Source organism: Podarcis filfolensis (assembly GCF_964270895.1).
Source record: "Podarcis filfolensis genome assembly, chromosome: 9".
Classification (NCBI taxonomy): domain Eukaryota; kingdom Metazoa; phylum Chordata; class Lepidosauria; order Squamata; family Lacertidae; genus Podarcis; species Podarcis filfolensis.
In genome coordinates this window covers 36,267,268-36,288,997 of record NC_139610.1, presented here as the reverse complement: position 1 = coordinate 36,288,997, position 21,730 = coordinate 36,267,268, and the positions used below count along the sequence as shown (strand labels likewise).

At 41.2% G+C, this 21,730-nt stretch overlaps 1 long non-coding RNA gene across 1 annotated transcript in view; it reads left to right on the top strand.

Moving 5' to 3' along the window:
* LOC310770528 overlaps nt 1-21,730 on the top strand; it is a 163,262-nt gene that overhangs the window by 112,524 nt on the left and 29,008 nt on the right. The window contains exon 10 of the long non-coding RNA XR_014552230.1: nt 1,244-1,375. This is a non-coding gene — a long non-coding RNA (uncharacterized lncRNA). The remainder of the gene's footprint in view (nt 1-1,243; nt 1,376-21,730) is intronic.

The window sequence follows — 21,730 nt, the reverse complement described above, 5'->3', positions numbered from 1 at the left end:
CTTAAATTCAGTTTTCTACATGTTCACATCAGTTTGTGATATTTTTTTAAGTCCTCATGAACATTTTCTTAGCATACACATGCTTGTATGCAATTTTCCCTAATACACACATTCTTGCAAAGCAATTTTCCATCACATTGTGTTTGGGTATGCTATTCTTTTATCTTTATTACTTTTTTACTAGTATATGCACTTTTATGTACATTTTCCTTTAGTATCTTCTTCTTTGGCAATCTCTTGTGGCTGAGTAAGATTGTCTTCCATGAATATGGTCTTAAGAGTGTGTCTGTAAGTGACTGTGGAGGCCAATTCTGCATCCTTCCACAGTGGGGATATAGGTTTCTGGGCAGGAATTGATGACGGTGAGGATTTGCCAAATGTGCCTTCCTCTTAGTTCACTTCTCCTTTTCAGCCCCTGAGTTCATGCTTCTTCCAGGTCCATGATGTCTTTGGTAGAGGCTATTCTCCAATTGGAGCACTTGCAAGTCAGTGTTTCCCAGTTTATACTACATGTTTTTTAGATTTGCCTTGAGAGCGTCTTTAAACCTCTTTTGTTGTCCACCAGCATTATGCTTTCCATTCTTAAGTTGGGAATAGAGTACAGATGTACCTCAGAAGTCAAACGGAATCCATGGAATCCATGGAACAAACTTGGGTGATCAGAGTTCTAAATTGCACAGGGAGCTTCCATGCATAGGGAAGACGTCCCACTGCAGATATTATAGTGTAAATGATTTTCTCAACTTTTGGGGCAGGAGGAGGAGCATAATTTTAGAAGTGGGGCTAAACACAGATCTGTACTATATGTGTGAGTAATGCATGGACTGAGTTTGAAACTGATTGCTCTGTTTTAAGTTCAGTGGAAGGACTTTATCTATTTCAATAGAAAAGCTCTTCAAAAAACTCAAATACATTTTTTAAAAAAGAAAGGCTAAGGTAGTTTGCCTGGTGATTTATGGGCATAAAAATGTTCTTTCATGATAAGATTGTTTAAAATATCATCTTCAGGAACTGAAGATAGGGAGTGATTATTTAGCCAGGACTAATCTGTGTAGCTGGTAAATAGAAGTGCACCTGAAAAATGGTGAAAGAGAAAGTAGGTCATGTTTCTACACCACTTTCCCCCTACATTGGAAGAGTACTGTAGCCTTATTAAACATGACTGAGTTTTGCTGTCTGTTGCTGTTTCTAATTACAAGTGATGACTAACTACTCATTCTTATAACATTTTGTAAAAAAAAAGAAAAAGAAAAAGACTGGAAGATGAAGAGGAACTGTTAATTATGCATGAAGGAAAAGAAAGGGGAAGAATAATAAGGAGAAAAAATGCAGAGAAAATGGCAAAAAAGCAAACGATTGCTGAAAAATGTGAAGTGTAAGTACAATAGGCATCATGTATTTTCACTTCCATACAAAATTGTCCACCTGTTCCTAGCCTGTGGTCTGTCCTTGAATCTGTCCTTGCAGCCGGTTGAAGGAGCCTCCTTAAAGTGGCACCATCAGTGGAGGAGACTTGATGAAGGTAGGAACTAGTGTCTTAATAGTGCAGTAAGGATCCCTCCAGATATCATTTTTATTGTAAAGTCATGATTATATATGCACATGATATTATCACGGTGGTCACACACAATCCCACTTTTGATACTGTTTGTGCCTGCAAATGTTTGAGGATGGTCACACTGCATTTGAAATCAGTTCTTCTACCATAACTTCCTTCTTGAATCCCTAACTGTTCCTACCACAAATGTTCTAGTTTGTTTTTCTCCTTCTTCTGTTGTGCTATGGCCCCTCCACACAGCAGGAATGTGATAACATTGGGGCAACATCACAGAACAAACAAAAGCAGAATAAATCCACCACTAATGGGTCATTATGGAATCAAGAAGATGTTGCAGAAGACACTCACAACAGAACACCAGTGTGGAGGGGCCATCAGACTTTTTCTAGCGTTGGCCCTACCAGGTGGAGGTACATACTCTTAGGATACACTTTAGGTACCAAAATGTCCTAAACTGGTACTGTCATCGTTACTTATGAACTTCCATAGCCAATAGAAGCACCAAGTATTTAATAAAGAGGTGAATATTACGTGGCATCTCAGGAACTCCCCTTCCATTTTCTTAATCATTTGTTTTGGAAATACATGTCTCACTTTCTCCTAAATAAAATGCTCTAGTAGGAAAGCATATTGTGTTCTCTGGGAAACACATTATAGTTTCATCTCATTCCCTCTATGCAGGGGCTAAGCTGTCCACATCTCCATTCAGGTCACTGAGCTGGGAGTGAGGGAGTGCCTAAGTGGTGTCCTTCAGGACAGCCATCTCCCTTAATAATTTATTGTAGTGATGTAGAAATAATGTTAATTAGAATTTACATGAGGAAAACTAATGATTGTAACAAATTAAAGCTAACCATATAATGCAATTAGCAAAGCATAACACGAGTAGAAAAAAGAAATTCATTCTAACCAGCGAATGATCAACACATGAAAAGTTAGGATGAAACAGTTTCTAAAATGTTTTGAGGTTGCAAACGTACACAAAATGCTTAGTGGTGTGTGTGTGTGTGCGTGTGTGTGTGTGTATAGACACTTCTTGTTTGAGACTGGAAGGTTTTAGGACAGTGATGGAGATAGGAGTGTCTAGTGTGTAGGGTGATGTCATGGGGCTGCTCTCCCAAGACTAGTGGGTGGGGAAAGGCATTGGTTAAGGCAGGACTGCATGGATTCTCTGGCAGAGTTTTTCCTCAAGTATGAATAATTGGCATCATTGCCTATGTGTATGGCAACAAACCTTTCAAATGTTGGGTATTGTATGGATATACACTTGAGGAAGGTTTACAGCTCGGTGGTAGAACATCAGGTAGGCCTGGGAATGTCCCATACAGGAAGACAAGCTAAATTTGACAAGGTGCAACGTTCAAATAGCACCTACGCACACTAGATTTAACACCGATAGGCTCCATCAGAACACTGCACATTGTCACTTTCAACTTGTCTTCTGTGGGCATCAACACATCGGGCCCAATCACTACTTGATTCCTGTATTTTTCCTCTGATATTACCTATGCAAAACAAACCTATGAAACCTTTCCTATTTAAAATCCCTATTCAAATGGTATTCAGAGCCTATCATCCCTCCAACTGGGATGCCAAAGGAAGGCAAAGTGTGCTGGGTGGGATAAAGGAAGGCAAGACATGCTGCTACTCTCCATCCATCATATATGCCTGGGACTGACCCAGGGTAAATATTGTCTGATCCAGACCCATGGTTCTTTGGCTGGAACAAACATCAATGCTATTGTAACACTGCAAGAGTTCCCGCTTGAATTTCCATTGCTTTCTGGGATATTCTAGAGAAAAGACGAGGCAAAAGTAGGAAGAGTGGCAGTTGGAATAAAATATGAAGTCAGTTCCTTGGGGATATAACCTTTTCCAAATACCAATTAACTTGAACTTCAATATGAAGTTAATTTAAGAGTTTTATTTCTCTGTGGGAAAAGGAGGATATATGACTGGTTCAGATTGCATTTGCACTAAGTTGCCTTGAAGGGCGTTATTCCCGGTTTAGTCCTGTGAACTTAAAAATAAGAGCTGGTGTGATTAATAGAAGGAAAAAACCTGTAGAAATTGGTAGCCACATAACTGGTGGCATATCAATTAATCTTAAACTGAAGCAAAACACCCCCCTTTCAATGTTGTTAGAAGATCTTACAAGTGAATGTTTGCATTTTATAGTTTCTGCTTTCCATCTATCGTTTTAAAAAAGCTTTAACACCTATTTAATTTAACTAGCAGTGTCAGGCTCATGAGTGTGTTCTCATGATGATACGGAAACATGCCTTGAATAAATACTTTATGTGATTTTTCACAGTTAATAACCAAGCGGGTTCAAAGAGATTTCAGAGAACAGAATATGAAACATCCATATCATCTCACAACACAGGGGAAGAAGCAGCTTGCCAGCCTAGGTCTAAAAAGAACATGATCTGAAGCCACAGGATACAGCAACCTTCCTATCCTAGGTCTAGATCTGGTTATTTTCTGAATAAGAGGCAACCTGGGAATCACATATATGCCACTTTGAGTTCCATAATGGAGGTAATACAGGACAGTAAAATAAAATAAACAATAGTATGCAGTTATTGTGATTTGTGGTGGGGCAAGCAAGAATATACCCTGGAGTATTAGGAGCCTTGAGTAATTTTGCACTTCATAACTGCACAATCTGCATGTTTACTCAGTAGTAGGTAAAGGATCCCTGGATGGTTAAGTCCAGTCAAAGGCGACCATGGGGTTGCGACTCTCATCTTGCTTTTAGGCCAAGGGAGCCGCCGTTTGTCCACAGACAGCTTTCCAGGTCATGGGGCCAGCATGACTAAACTGCTTCTGGCGCAACAGAACACCGTGACGGAAATCAGAGCACACGGAAACACTGTTTACCTTCCTGCCGCAGCAGTACCTATTTATCTACTTGCACTGGTGTGCTTTCGAACTGCTAGGTTGCAGGAGCTGGGACAGAGCAACGGGAGCTCACCCCATTGTGGGGATTCAAACCGCCAATCTTCTGATCGACAAGCCCAAGAGGCTCAGTGGTATAGAGTAGTAAGTTCCACTGTGTTGAATGTGTCTTACTCTTAGGGGAGTGTACATATAACTGAAATAAGAAAGTCTATTCATCAAGTCCCTGCATCCCATGGAACCATCTCTTTTACGTTTCTGTTTCATTTTCTTGTGCATGTTGATGCCTGTTTAAAAGTGCTGTGTATTGATCCTTGTCAGCACCATCTGCCTGTGTCTTGGATTAGTCTGTCCATTGTCTTGTAATTACTAAAAAAAAATCTGGGTTATTTACCTGTAAAGATTAAATCAAGGACCATTAGATAGTAAAAGAAACACAGCCTAATGCTTTAGATTATGTTTCTACAAATATAATTAAATCCTGTCCTTGGTTTGTTCATGTCTCAGTAAACTAATTGCATTTAGTCCAACACTTGCTTGAAGACTGCACAAAATTAAATTAATTTCCCCAGCATTGAACTGTAGGGGGACAACATATATTAAATCGCTTAACTATTCACTCTATTGGCTCTGAAGGTAGAATTGCATTAGAGGTGTTTGTACATTCAATAAAAGGAACAATTAAAGCAATTATATCTAACTTACAGGTACACATACCATTAGCAGTACATCACTCGATCGTAGCATTACAGTTCAATTAACATACATTGTCCTTAGATTTTCAGAGAATTAATAGGACAGAACTGCTAGGAAATGTTATGGCACGTTATTGCTGAAGTTTAAAAAGTCCGCTAATGTCTATCTACACAGAAAACAATCTTGCAAGATCAATGGATAAAGGAGGAATATTCCATGGGTCATGGATAATTGGCAGAAAGATGTGTCATTGTAATCCTAGGCTCAAACATAAAGCAAATGGGCAGGACTCATTTTAAAGAAAATCGGAACCTTCGCAACTACAGAAACGTTCTCTATTTGCCATTCTCTTCCTTCAGGAACCAATAGATCTTTGTACTTCTGCCACGTATGGTGAACAACCAGGGCTACAGACATACACTCCAGCATTACTCAGATGAAAATAGGGACATTTCTCACACTCCCAGACCTTCCTTCACACCCCATTTTTTGTGTCTCTCTCACCCCCCCCGCCATCTGTAGAGCATTTTCTATTAGAAGAAGGGTGAGTGCCACCACCAATAGGACACAGCACACCTCCACTGTCCTGAGAAAAATGCCTTAATCTGAATTTTGTTTTAGTTTATTCTTAGTTAGATTTACAAAAGAAAAGCATGCACCAATAAATAAAATTTAGAAAGAGGCAAGATTAGACATAGATGCACAAAGCATTTTTTAAAAGACTCCCTGCCCTCTGCTCCACTCCCCCTTTTTTCCTGCCCAGGGCTGCCCTGCCCTCTGCCTCCCCCCCTCCCCAAGCCAGCACATCATGTGGGGCTGGGTGGCAGCCTCTCCTCCTTGCCTGCCTTCCAGCAGCCACTACAAGTTGCCAAGGGAGGAGGCCGGCAGCGGCGGCCATGGAGAGGCAACAGAATGCTTCCTTGCAGCCACAGCAGCCACCATTGTTGGCACTCAGGACAAGCACCGGCTCGTACTCCTCCCCGAGCTTGGTGGCAGTGGTGATGGGAGGGGAAATAGGGACATTCCAGAATCAATTCAGAAGCCAGGATGGCCTTTGTAATTCTCGGACTGTCCCTGGAAAATAGGGACACTTGGAAGGTATGCTACAACTGGGGTGTTCCCTGGATAGCAGAGGGTTTTACCTTACCTATTCAGACTAGGCATTTTCCCGCTTTGCCTTGCCCAGGGTAGGCCATATCTACCCCATACATTTAAAGCACATTGTTTTACCCAAAGCATCCTGGGCACACTGGAGGAGGAAAAGGAGTGCGGGGAGAGCGCATCGCCCCTCGGAGTGCGATCCCAGTAGGGTGCCATCATGGCTGTCCCCCCGCCCACGCTGGGCGCCATGCCCCTGCGGGCACCACGCCATGCCCCCAGGACATGCGCGAGCCCCGCCCCTACCTCCTCTCTGCCCCCTGGCACCGGAGCATGAAGCTCTGCCACTGCCTGGGCACTGTTGTTTGTTGTGCTGCGAATCTTAACTTGGTGAAGGTAAACTGCAGTTCTCAGGATTCTTGTGGGCAGCCATGTCCTTTAAATGAATGGTGTGGATGTGAACATATTATAAAGTATAAAGGCAACAGCAGCTCATAGAGGCATCTTTCAAAACATAAGTAGCAGTGGCTAAGAAGGCATTTTTGTAGCAGAAAGAGAGACTTAAACTTATCTTTTCCCATTCCACATAGGCCCGAGGCTGCTCAGGTTTTTGTAGGCCTGCTATTCACATCACAAACATGTTGGTTGATTGCATTCATGCAACTGACATCACATCTAGTCCAGATCTTATAGTCTAGGAGAGGCCTTAAGAATGGTATAGAGAATTTTGAGATGTAAAATAATAGTAATAAAAAAACAGGCAATGGTGCAGCAAGATATATATTATAACAGACAGGTGTCAGCAGAGCTAGAGGGAGTAATTCCTGACTGCTTGGCAACTGACAAAATGCTCAAAGCATTTTGATATGTGAGAAGCTTTGGGCATTCAGGACCATAATATTTTTCAGAAAGAAACATGCTATGGGATGTGGAATATTAATTGTTAGAAATTCATAGAGACAATCGTATCATCCAAAGTCCACGCCTGTAGACGAGTTGAAGGCAAAAATTATTGCCTTTCTCTGGAACCCATAATTCTTTTATCAGCTTTCCTCTGCTAGGCACCATTTCCCATAATGCCACACTCAACTGCTAACGGTCATCAGTGTCAACTATACACAGATTCTTCAGTGTTAGCAAGAAACAAATATTAGGATGGCTTTAAGTTTGGTTGGAAACTATGTTATGCATAATGATTTCTCAATCCCTGCAGTTTGGTGGCATCTCTGCAAACCATCTTCTCTCATCACTGACTCAGAACCAATTTATATGCACATCTATGCCATTTTTTTAACTTCCAGGATTCTACATTTTTCTTTATAGCTAGAGGATCACCTTCAGGTATGCCATTAGAGTACCTTACACCTCCAGATTTTCATAACTTATCAATATATAAAGTACAATGTACATATGCATGCAACAATCTGAAAACCAACCCCACAACCTCTGAAATGAACCTACCTTTATTTCATATAAAAGATGCAATTATTCATACTGGGGTGGGGAACTGGATTCAGCGGGCAGACCAGATCATGACCTTCTCAGTCCCCACAAGCTATTTTGAGGGGTGGGTGGGGCTGTCCACATACCAATCACCTGACATTACCCTGATATCAGGTGACATATTCTCCTTTGTCTGTGTTGTTTGAGTTCAAATTCTGCAGGCAAAGAAAAACACTTCACTAGATGTCCTGGTGAAATCAGATGTTGGACAGGTGGGCAGCCTCTCAAAATGGCCCCGCATGTGTCCCACACCCTCCCCAAATCTGTCCCGGCGGTTTGAGGAAACCCCTAAAACAGATTTAGGGCACACAGGAAAATGAGTTGCAGGGTTGGGGGGCGGAGTCCCATTACATAAGTGGAAATCCTTGCAGAAATAGGATGTGTTAGTTGGATACAGCCCTATTTACCATCAGGTTTAAGATCCAGACTCTAACAATTGTTCTTATGCATAATTTGTTTCAGACAAAGCCACGTTCTGGCAGGCAATCAATAAACTCCAGACATGCACCCCAAATGCTTTCCCCCACTTTAATCCCAAACTGATCAGGCTCTGTCCCCAATCTACATGATGCTCCACTTTTGTTGCTTTTCAAATCGAAAGTTAGCAACTCTGTGAATGATTTGTAATATTTTTTAGGAAACAATTGTATGTATTTCCAAACTGTCAGCTCTTGCAAGGGGACATGGCCTTGTGAGATTGTCAGCTTGTCTTTCTAGAGCAATCACATTTGCATAAGCTCTCTCAGTTCCTCCATAATCCTCTGAATTTCATTGGCTTATCCTTCCTGAGCTTTTGCTCTCAATCCTTTAAGATTTACCTGTCTTTTCCTATTAGTCTGGCTAAAATAAATGGGAATATTCATGATGGGGTTGAAATATGAAATTCTCCGCATTTATATTCACAGCTCCACCCCATCTTCCCCCTTCACCTACTTTCACCGTGTCAGGCCACATACTGCAGCTTGCATTTTCACTCTTCACCATTATCAAGGCAACTTTAGACAGAAGCACCGCTTCAAAATTGAACAGCGATTCAGAGGGACATACGGTGGAATCACATTATGTTTTCACAGTGTGTGCTGCTATTTGGGTAGTTCATTGATAAGCAGTTTGCTTGTTCCGCCACATTGGGGCATTGTTTGTTGATAAAATATGCCAAAATCCTAATAATGCAGACAGGTGAAGAATATGCATGTAACAAACTGCTCAAGCTTGGGAAGATTTACTTTAGTCTTGATGATCAGTGACAAAGAACTGAATGATGCTTTTGAGGACAACAGCTTCTGCTAGGCTGAATAAGTCAGGGAAGAGGGGAATATTTATGGAAAGCTTTTTTTCTTTCCACCCTAGCATTCTTTCAAAATAGCCTGATGTGTACACTGGATTGTTCCCAGCCAAGAAAGAAAGAAAATTATCCAGTGGGAAGAAACCATGCAGTGATCCTATCACAGTAGTTACTATTAGGGATGAATGGTATTTTCATACCATGTCCTTTTTGCATTCACTTGGTCATAGGTCTGTTTTATTCTGCTTTGTGAAGCTCTTTAAAACACATTTACTCGCCACCCCAATCTCCGAGTGGTGTGAGATTGCCCAGGGGTCATGTTTCCTTCAGAATTAGGGACAGCAGAGACTGTGGTGTCTTTAAGATATGTGGTTTATTTCAACATATATACAACCGGAACCTACAGTGGAGCGATTCACAGCTTTAACACCCCCCAAGAAGGCCTTGCTTCTCCCTTAGTCTTGGATTCAAATGGGAATCAGGTATGTTTCTGTCTCCCAGCTGCCCAGCCTGCCAGCTTCTAGCTTCTAGGTCACATAATTCTCTACTCTGCCCTTTGTTTTTCTAACTACCAGCAAGTTGATGAAAAGGAGCAGACCCATTTGCTATCTGACACAGAGACACTTCCTTTGTTACCAGCTGGCTATTCCAGGAATTGAATCCATGCTGGATCCAGGAATTAGAAGGGGCTCAAGAATACAGCTTACCCCCCGCCCCCAACTCATAGCAATATGCATTTTTGTATGCTTTTCAATGCATTTCCATGTCTGTCTGTCTGTTGATCTATCTGTCAACCTATGTATTTGTACACATTTCCTCCCTGTAAAACACATTTTTGAACTGAAATTGCATTGCAAAATTTGGAGAAACACATTATCTGATGACTAGCTTCATGCTGATCAACATATAAGACTGGGAGTGGAGAATTAGGTTTGTTCATTTTAAAATGTGAGCAGACTGAATTTCTTCTCCATCCCTAGTTCCTTTTTTAAAAAATGCTTAATGAAGAGGAATGGGGAAAGACACCATGAGGAATATGTGATCATATAAAGGGCTTAGAAAATGGTTGCTTGTACACTACAGTAATAGTAAAAGTTGTCTGTATCTGCCCATTATGATTGCTACAATATTAAGGTGAATTAAAGATTTCAATCACCCTCCCCAAAAAAGTCTCTGAACACATTTCAAAAGTGGTTCTGCTAAAGAAGTATTAGCTAGTTGTTTCTTCCATTTAATGAAAACTGGCATAGAAATGGCTAGAAGCAGTGATAGTCCATAGATTGCAGATGCAGTTTTCTTTTTTTATATAAAAGACTTTTATATGGTTTGCCTCCTGTAAATTTTATTTTATAGTCAATAAGTATTCTGTACTATGGAAAGCTTTCATTTTATTTCCTCTTTATATGAAATAACTCGGACTGTTGCACGCCTACATGCCTACCTTTCCAATATTCAAACTGCCTATTTTTGACTCTCCATAAATTGAGTCTTTTAACATTTCCCTTCTGGAAAAGAAAATGATTAGCAATTGAGGAGAAGCTATGTTTTAAACTACTCTTAATAGTTAGTTTATTTTCTGCATCACAACCTGCTTCTGTTTTACTTTCACAGCAGACAAAAACAATGCAAGATATGAAGGACACCAGTTCATACTTAGTAACTGTAATGGCTTTAGGGGTTGCTTGTGCGTAAGTTGCCGCCGCTCTGGGCTAGGTTGGCTGGTTAAACCATTTCTCGCTGGACAGCCATCCACTCCGTGGCTGTTCAGTCGCTGGCAGAATCCGTCAGTGGGCGTTTCTTACACCTTTTCCAACATAAAAGTTGTTTGACGCCCAGTCTCCTCCTACTCTCCCTGCGCGGAAGTCTTCTGCGCAGGGAGGGCGTGGGTAGCGGAGGACCTGTGCTCTCCCCGCTGGTGTCCAGTGAAGAGTCCCGGAGCCTGCTCTCTGCTTCCCCCATTGGCCCCCCTCTATCCCTGGTGTTGCGCTGATTTTCTTCCCCAACAGGAGACCTGCCTCTCTCCCTGCTTGGCCCCTCTCCAGCATTGCTGTGGAGCCTCGCCTCCTCCTCTAGTTCCGATGGCAGTTCCCTGACAGTAACATTGGGTCTGCACAGAAATGTGACCAAGTCCTGTCCTATTTCAGCATGGATTTTTAAGCAAAAAGCCTTAAAAACCTGCACAGGAACACAACACAATATACAACACAACACAATATAAGCATATCCAATTATACCAATACAAAACAAACTGAAAATAACAACCAATGGCAACTGTACGCTCCAGGCCAGCTTCTGTAAAAACCCAGTATACGTTTTTTTCAGGTCCAGTATTGCATTATTCCTTTTCCTTTCTCTTTCCGCAGGAACATCACTGGTCCAAAATAGGGCTTTCAGATTGAATAAACCCCCAGTTCAGATGAGGTAGATGTATTGAGCAGAAAGAAAGAGAGTGAGGGGCAACTGCAAGTTAAATTCCATGGGCAGAGGAGTGATGGGATTTGATTGTGTTCTGTTGCTCCAAGAGGGAATTGTATGGGGGGGGGACATGGCTGCTCCCATGTAGACATTATCAAGTTCCACTGCTCCCAGGGGAACCTACTATATTTGCATTCAAAGTGCATGATGTCAAGAAGACCTGTACACTAGCTGATCCAGGCTGCAGGTGGCTGGATTACTATTTTTTAAAAAAAATATTAAAAGACAGAAAAATATTTTACAAAAATGAAGTCAGTGATGCAGTTCTTGGGCTGCCTAATAAGGGAACCTGAAGGACTTGGGTTTCAGGGCTCATGAACTGATGTGGATCATGATTGAACCAGGTTTGTTCCCTTAGAAATCCAAGTCACTACTTTTTAAACAGAAGTGGGGCCCTGCTACCAGATGTGTGCATATTTCTGAGTGGCAGCAGGAGCTGGGGCTTTCAAAGCTCTCCCTTCTCAGGCAGAGACATGAGCAAACAGGCACAAGCTGCTAAAAGAGTAACTGAATGGGCAGGTGCCTTTAAATCTATGTACAGTGGTACCTCGGGTTACATACGCTTCAGGTTACATATGCTTCGGGTTACAGACTCCGCTAACCCAGAAATAGTACCTTGGGTTAAGAACTTTGCCGGCGGTGTGGCGGTAGTAGGAGACCCCATTAGCTAAAGTGGTGCTTCAGGTTAAGAACAGTTTCAGGTTAACAACGGACCTCCGGAATGAATTACCATAAGTTCTTAACCCGAGGTACCACTGTATCTTTCTCTCTCTCCCCCTTTTCTAGCTGCTCTGTTCCATCCACCCTTCTACTCTACTTAGTTTTCTGTTTTTGCTCTCTCAACAACCAGTCAGCATTCCATGGTCAACAGGCACATTCAGTTCTCATTGGACTGGTTTTGTGCGTGCATCCTTGCTTATGGTTTCTCCCAGAGATACTTTTTGTAACTCTGCAAATTGTGGCGTTACCCCAAGTCTGTAGGCAATTTTGTGGCACAATGGGTCAGTGTGCCTGGCTGTTAACCAGAAGGTTGGTGGTTCAAGCCCACCCAGGAATGGCTGTGGGCAGGTTACCTATATTGCAGGAGGTTGGACTACATAAACATTGGGATCTCTTCCAACTCAACAATTCTATTATTCAATATGTAGAATCCTGACTGTATGCGTTCAGTGCCCTGAGATGCATCAAGGCCCCTGAATCTTTGGGAGGGATTGTGCTGTAAATGTTTACACAATAAACATTCATTCATTCATTTGATTTAAACCTCACCCTTCAATCAAGCTATCAGAAATACTTACCATATTTTTTAATAAGAAACCCATAAAATCCACAATCAATATTTATGCTAGTATTTTAAGTCCCTCTATTACATCTTCTTAATTATTATTAAAAATATAAATGAATATTAAATCAATATACTTAAGTGTGCCGATTGCAGTCTATTTATTTAGACAATTACTTGGTAACATAAAAAAGACACATGATTGAATGGAATTAAACACAAACCCCACAGTTATATTAGCAACCTTCACAATGAAGTTCTATACAGCTATAGATAATTTTTTGATGACAACAACAAAAAAAATGTCCTCACGATATGATGCATAAGATGTCTGTCTGATAAACTCCAGTGAAGTAATACTTTAATGTCTTTGACCTAAGCATAATTTCAATCAGACGTGTCAGCTATACATCTCGGATGAACCTCCATAATGCATTAAAGCTTAATGGTGTTTCCACAGCATTTATTCATATCTTCTACTTCTTTAATCTTTCAGATAGCTTTACATTCAGAATGAATCTCTAAAGAAGCTTCATTAGAGTTATACTCCAGTGAGTTGTGGCCAGGATAATTTGTGTTACCCTTAGTATGGAATCACAGAGGGCAGCTTGATTTTTGTAGCCAGATGTATTTTCTATTGTCAAGCCTCATGCTACCTTCCCCCAGGTCATTTTGTGTAATAAATATGTTTAACCCCTCAGGTGAGACCACTTGGGGAGGGGGACCACCACAGTGTTAAATATCAGCTGTAATGTCTATCACATGCATCAAACCCAAGTGATACAATTACCTTGTTCAAACTTTCAGATGCCAGCTTGTTTAAAACTAACTGCAGTCTTGGTTTGGATGCAACAACGAACTGTGGTTGGCATAAACCAGGAAATGGCTGCTTCCAATCTCTTGCTCATGGCCATATTGGATGAGGATAGGGGAAAGGGAGCATGTAAGTCAAGCCTCTTTCAGGTGGTTCATATAGTGCTAAACTATGGTTTACCATTATGTCTGAACTGGGCATGCATCTTTTAATATTTTAAAACACAGTACTTTTATGAGACTATATATAGTTTCCAAGAATTAGTTCAAATTTTAATTTTTGTTTTGTTTTTAAGCAGTACATATAAACTTTGGAGTCTGAAATATAGAAACAAAAATATTCACATTTCATCACTCAAAACATATTAAAAAAAATATGGTGGGAAAGGCTTTTAGCAGCTCAGTGTTTTCAGTTTTAATTTTTTTGGGAGCAAAATGTTTGTCATAGCACTTAGCTTCTGTTTTCATGGAAATTGCACAACACGTCAAACTATAAATTCTCTAGTGAGCAATTTAAAATGAATATGTACTTTTAAAAGTTCACTCAAAATAGAACAAGTTTCAAGTCTTGTCTAGTATATGGATGAGATTCTCTATCAAACTGTTAATTAGTCCCTTCTCCTGTGGAGTGATTGATGGAATTATGAGTATTTTAAAGAATGGGACTGAGAGCAGGAATATGTACTCTTCTTAATAGCTAAAACTTGGTTTGTAAGTTGAGGTGGTATAGTATTGAATCTAGCTGAAGTCCATGGCGGGCAAGGCCAGGGGCAAAAGTGAGTGAAACAACAAATGTACCCCCCCCCCCCAATTTGTATAGTAGACTAGTTTCTACAAAGACATTCAGGCACACCTCCCAGTTCTCTATCCAGGCAACCAAGAGGCAATATCAGTGTACAAGGATGCCTGCCAGCCAGTGGGAAGAACAGGAGGGTACGAATTAGAGCTGTTGGGAGCTTGGCATGGAGGGAGTGGGTTTGGCCTTGGGAGAGTCCTAAGGGTAGATAGGGAGAGGCTCAGAGGGCCAGATTTTGCTCTCAGGCCAGTGGGTCCCCATCCCTGGTTCTATGAGCTAAAGTAACTTCATGGAGAAGCTATCACTATGCTGTTCATGAAATAGTGTAACCATGTTCACTACAAGCCAAGATTCCCACACTGCCGCAATATAGAATCAATAATAGCTTTTTAAGAGAAGCGTTGAGAAATGCTGTGTTTGTTCGAAACTGCTGTTTTTATCGCTTTGCTGTGCAGAAATCAGGTCCCAGTCCATCTGGAACAAAGCAGGCCTTAAACTGCAGCTCATATAACGATGATAGGATTTCTATGTTTCAATACATGTAGATCTTTGACGTATTTGGTTTAGTTGAGGATATTGTTTTGACCACTAGGTGGAACTCTGTAACCTCATCTAATTTTATGCTCTTTGCAGACATTTGTTTGCCTTGAAATTCAGATTAACCTTTCCAAGGATTTGTATGTCAGATACCAGCAGATATATGCAATACATTAATATTCTTCTCCTTTTCATGTGAAACAAACTGATATAAATGCTGAAGCATTGTTCTTGAGCCCAGGGCTTTGTCTGAGCTAGGTCTTAGCAAATCTCAGGTCCAGAACCTGTTTTAATTGTTATAGGTGATCTCTGAACTAGGGATGAGTAAGCCTTTCAGTTTTGGTTTTTCTCGGTTTCTCATTTTTCCAATCTTAAGTTCAGTTCCCTGCATTTCCACATGAGTTTGTGATTTTTTAAAAAGTCCTCATGAAAATTTATCAGCAAATTCCTCCTAATATACACATGGTTATTTGCAATTTCTCCTGATATACATATTTTTGCAAAGCAATTTCCCATTCTAGAATGAGCATTGTATGTTATTTAATTAATATATATTATATGTACAATTTACCCTTGTAGATTTTTCATGACATTACTTGACTGGAGAACTGAATTGTAAAATTTGGAGAAATTTGAATTTTGAAGGATGGCTGTTTTGGTTTGAATATTGCCTTGGAAATTGAGAATTGATCGTTTTCTTTTAAATGCCAACTGAACTAAATTTCTTCCCTATTTGTACTCTGCATAACCACAGCTATTTCTTCCATAATGTGGTTTGTGAGCTGAAGTGGACTGGCTGAAACTATATGGTTTCAGTTTACTTGAGCCCCAGCAGCTTTTCAAATATAGTACCTAATTATGATTATATTTATATCAGGTCAATAACCACAGGTGAGCTCTGAAGATATGGCAATCTTAGAGAAGTTCCAGCTCTGCTGGATTTTAAAAAAATGCTTTACCCAGTTGTTCAGTAAGAAGTATAGTCATACCTTGGTTTTCAAACAGCTTAGTTCTCGAACGTTTTGGCTCCCGAATGCTGCAAACCCGGAAGTGACTGTTCTGGTTTGTTAACTATTTTTGGAAGCCGAACGTCCTACAGGGCTTCTGCAGCTTCTGATTGGCTTCAGGAGCTTCCTGTAGCCAATCAGAAGCCGCACTTTGGTTTCCAAACATTTTGGAAGTCAATGGACTTATGGAATGGATTCCGTTCAACTTCCAAGGTACGACTGTATATTGAATCCTCACTTGAGATCAGCACCACATATTTGAGCAAGAGTTTCCCAGCCCAACAATGTGGGCCAAGGGACCCTTTTAAGTGTATTGTTACAGAGTTATGATCTTGTGCATGGAGAATCTGTTGATTCAGTGAGGGTTAATTCTCCTTTCTGTCAGAAACGCTGGAATTCTGCTACCTTTTCTTCAGATTTGCATGCCAATAGAGGTATAGGAAATGAGAAAATGGTTGCCTCATTCCCGGCTAATTCATTAAACCATTCTTTGTTTCCCCTGTTGTGATTAGTTTTGCTGAGATCCGGAGGTCGATGTAGCAGCAAAGTACTTTTTTCTTTGATGAACTCAGCAGGTTTTGTTTCATTGTGAAACAATGGCTAGCAGATGGAAAACTGAGCTTGGCTGGCTATTGTGAAACTAATGCATATTGTTTCTTTTAACAACTTGGTTTTTCTTCATCTTTGAGAAATTGCACCATTAAAAAAAAAATCTTCCAGTTACTAAAACTGAATTTAATGAACTCTGGAGAACAAATTAAAAACCTACAGTTTATTTAATCTGCCATGATCCAGAAAGATCCTGCTGATGCCAAGGTTAAAAGGTAAAGGGACCCCTGACCATTAGGTCCAGTCATGGCCGACTCTGGGGTTGCGGCGCTCATCTCGCTTTATTGGCCAAGGGAGCCGGTGTACAGCTTCCAGGTCATGTGGCCAGCATGGCAAACCAGAGCAGCACACGGAAACGCCGTTTACCTTCCCACCGGAGCGGTACCTATTTATCTACTTGCACTTTTGACATGCTTTCGAACTGCTAGGTTGGCAGGAGCTGGGACTGAGCAACGGGAGCTCACCCCATCACAGGGATTCGAACCGCCGACCTTCTGATCAGCAAGTCCTAGGTTCTGTGGTTTAACCCACAGCACCACCCGCGTCCCACTGGTGCCAAGGTTAGGTGAATAATAATACAGTCATACCTTGGGTTACAAATGCTTCGGGTTGTGTGATTTTGGGTTGCGCACCGCGCTGAACGCAGAAGTACCAGAATGGGTTACTTCCGGGTTTCGGCACTTGTGCATGTGCAGAAGTGGTAAATCGTGCTTTGCGCATGCGCAGAAGCACTGAATCGCGACCCGCGTGTGCACAGACGCGGCGCAGCGCTGCAGGTTGCGGACACTGTGGGTTGCGAATGTGCTTCCCGCATGGATCACGTTCGCAACTCGAGCGTCCACTGTAATACTAGTTTTTCCTTTTCCTTTTAAAGGATGGCATTTCAGCATTCTTATCTGTTTTCCCTTCAATGTGATCATGAAGTTTCTTTATTATACCCATTAACATGGGCTGCAATGCTGCCAGTGCTTTGATGACAGTTCTGTCATGCTACCCAGGTGCTTGGTCTCGCTGCCATTCCGAACACGATGCCTCTTAATACCATGAGTCTCTTAGCTTTGCTCTACAAATATCTGTGCAAAGCGTGAGGCTTTGACAAGCATGACAACGGAAGCATACCTTGGCATAAACTAGCTATCTTCATTTATAGGAGAGAAGCTTAATCTTGTTGTCTGTGATGAGCAAGGGCTCCAGATAGATGCAAATGCCTGACTCTGAAGCTGACAAATGCTGGATGAAGCACAGTCTGCAAACATTGACTTGTGGGCTTGTTTAATGACCCCAAGAACTTCAAGATACAGCCATGACCTTAAACCCTTGGATAACACTTGCATAATTTGAAGGATGGCCTTACCCCATACATCCACAATTGACAGCTTTAGTCTGCCAAACTAGCCACTTTACAAGTGCCATGTAGTGTTTGTTCCACATGTGCAAGGAATAGTTATTTTCGTGTGGGATCAGCTCTGGAACTCCCTACCTACCTAACACCAGGCAGATGGAACTACTGTACAGTTTAAAACAGTTACCCAGACAGGTACTTTTAATACGTCTACTTGTTTAAAATGTTGTTGCTTTTATCAGTATTTCTTGATACATATCTGATACTGTTTTATGTAAATCTCTTAAAGGTAAAGGTAAAGGGACCCCTGACGATTAGGTCCAGTCGTGGCCGATTCTGGGGTTGTGGCGCTCATCTCGCTTTATTGGCCAAGGGAGCCGGCGTACAGCTTCCGGGTCATGTGGCCAGCATGACTAAGCCGCTAACTAACCACCGACCTTCTGATCAGCAAGTCCTGAGCTCTGTGGTTTAACCCACAGCGCCACCCATGTCCCTCCATAAATCTCTTAGATCTATTTTATTATTAAAGTGGTGGATTCTCCTTCCTTAGAGGTTTTTAAGCAGAGGTTGGATAGCCATCTGTCATGTATAAACTAGTGAGATTCCTGCATTGCAGAGGGTTGGACTAGATGGCCCTTGCTTTCAACTCTAAGATTCTTATTCAATAAATAAAATAATTATTTTAAGTATGGGCAGAAAATACAGCCCTCTCTGTTCTACTCAGCTGATTGTAATATGAATTGCAGCTAATATGGCTTCTCTCAAATTGTCCTTTTCATTCTGGGGAAACCCAGCCAGATGGGTGGGGTATAAATAATAAATTATATTATTATTGTAATTATTAGAGCATTCTGTGGCTGGAGAATGGCATTGCAAATTTTGGAGAAGTGCACATTTTGAAGGATGGCTGTGTTTTAATTTGTGCATGTTCAGAAAGTGTGAATTTGAAAGCTTCACCTTTAAATGTGACCTGAATCGAATTGCTTCTCCATCCTTACATAGGGCATTCAACTTCTGGATAAAGGCAATCATAGAACACTTCCAGTTATGCTATATAGAATGCATATTTCAAGTGTTCACAGGAGAGATTATACGGATTGACAATGAAATGAAAGCCATGAGAGTGCTATCGGTTTCTTGCATTTTCTTTTGATACATGTTTTTAGATTTCCCTATTCAGTGTGTATATCTGTGTGTGTTGATCCAAGAGTTTGGGAAAACTGCTATCAAAGGAAACAGGTGTAATAGATGTGATAATACGTTCACTCTTCATACACTAGAGGTTCTCAAACTCTGTTGAGGGTACTTTGTGAAGGAAACCTCAAAGTCCTCTTGTTACAAATTTACCAATTAACAGATGATTCTTTGTGGGGGGGGGGGGGAGATACCCAGAATCACAAGGTTTATAAAGTTTTATTTCCTACCAATTTTAATAGTGAATGAAGCTTCCTTTATTCCCAGTAACAAATCTACTAGTTACCACACTTAAATAGAGCTCTCATTCTGAAACACATACCCTATAATAATAATAATAATAATAATAATAATAATAATGCCTTGCCAACCTGACTGGGTTGCCTCAGCCACTCAGCACAGCTTCCAACACATATAAAAACATACTAAAACATTAAACATTAAAAAAAGCTTCCCTATATAGGGCTGCCTTCAGATGTCTTCTAAGGGTTGGTTCCTTGGTTCAGGGGTCACATACCCTCCAACATTTATCAAGTGGAAATAGGGATGTCCTAAGGAAAAGCGGGGCATTCTGGGATCAGATCAGAAACTGGGATGGTTTCTGTGAATCCAGGACTGTCCCTGGAAAAAAGGGACACTTGGAGGGTCTAGAAAGAGAGTTTGAATTTTAAATTGACAGGCCTTATGCCTACTTTCTCAAGAACACACATGTTGGCATGACCAGGCCCAGTAGTAGCTTAGGTGATTCAAGGATGGAGTTCAGGTTTGCACAACTGCTTGGGTCTTTCTTTGTTGATCTCTGATTTGCTGTGAAGTGGCGGGGAGAGGGGGTGTCAGATATTTGTACACTTCAGGAGTTTGATGGTCCTAACTACGTCTTGGTCAAACTTTTTGGCATGCCCTCCTTCTTCTACTCTGCAATCACTCTTTTTGCTCCCTTCCTCTGCCAGGTGCTGCCATGGTAAAAAAAAACTAAATACCTAAATACACAAAAGCATAGGAGCAAGGTTAACAGTTTAATAGCATTAAAATTGCATGTACAAAGCTCAGGAATGAAAAAAAAAGTTTTTTTCTTGTGCTGAAAGGTCATTAAGCTAGGTGCCAGGCGAATTTCTCAGGCAGAAGTTCCGTAACTGGGGTCACCACGGAGAAGGCCTCTCTCTAATAGCCAGATGCCTCCCTTCAGACTGTAGGGGTACCTTCAGGAGACCTGCCCTTGAAGATTATAGAGAAAAGGTAGGTACATATGGAGGCAGTTGGTCCTTCAAATATTCTAGTCATAAATTTGGAGGACTTAAAAGGTTAACACCAGAACCTTGAATTAGGCCTAGAAACTGTGTGCCAGTGAGGTTGGCACAGCACAGACATAATATGATCATTATGCTTAATTCAGTTGGTAATCTAGCAGCCTATATTTTGCATTAACTGCAGCTTTTGAACAGTCTTTTAGGTCAAGTGTGTATAGTTTGGCCCTTTCAGATCTCCTTTCAAAACTCAGAGCAACTATAACCTCATTTGCCTAAGCTTTGTTTCTCTGTGAATGGAAGGAAAGTTGTACTCACAGAAGGGTCTGCTCATGAACTCTCCTTTCATGAATGGAGAATTCATGGAGTGACAGTGTTGGATATACAATCCTGCGCCTCTGTGACAGTTGTAGTAATGGAAGAATTTATGAAGATAAATATTTGAAAGGACATTAACTATGTAAGACTGTTATAGGCATAACTGCTAACTAGACATACTAGCTGCCTGCTAACTTGGTTAGTGAATTGGGAGCCGGCCTTGCGACTGCTCTTGGATAAGAGCAATTTCCCCCCTTTTAGCACATTTTAAAAGTGGAAAAGAAGTGAAAGCCTGCTTAACCCCTTACAGATGTTAAGAGTGGATACAGGAAGGAATAGCACTGTGGCAGCAAACGCTGCCTCAAGATGCATGAATTAATTTATATGGCTAAAGCAGGCATAGGCAAACTCGGTCCTCCAGATGTTTTGGGACTACAACTCCCATCATACCTAGCTAACAGGACCAGTGGTCAGGGATGATGGGAGCTGTAGTTCCAAAACATCTGGAGGGCCAAGTTTGCCTATGACTGGGCTAAAGAGAGCCCAAAAATGTCTGTTTGCAACCCCAGTACCTTTGTGGGAGTTTTGCACTGTAATTTCACATTGTGAAATCTGGGGTACAATCCTAGCGGACGGTTCTTTCCCGCTGATTAAAATTTCATGTGACATGGTGGCATATCAGTAAAAAAGCTGCTGCTCCATAATGCAACAAGTACTACCGTGTAAAAGGAACATTAGAAATTGGGACAGAAGCGCTATCATTAAAACCAGGAAAACAAATGCAATGAACCCCATGTCTGAATACAGCATACATGTGTGACATCTTTTCAGATGTTTAAACAGAACATCTGTAGGGCATTGTAGGACCTGAGTTTTGTCTTTTTCCCAATTTACTTTCTTTGTACCCACTTTGAACATCTACAAAGGACTGCGGGGAAAGTATGCATTCCTCAGGTTGAGTCCCAATTTACTAGCCAAATTAAGTAGGGACACAGTGTTGCACTGCAGTGTGCCCAGTGCTTCTGAATGTGTTGTATGATTCTGTCGGTGGATTTTAAAAATTAACTGAAAA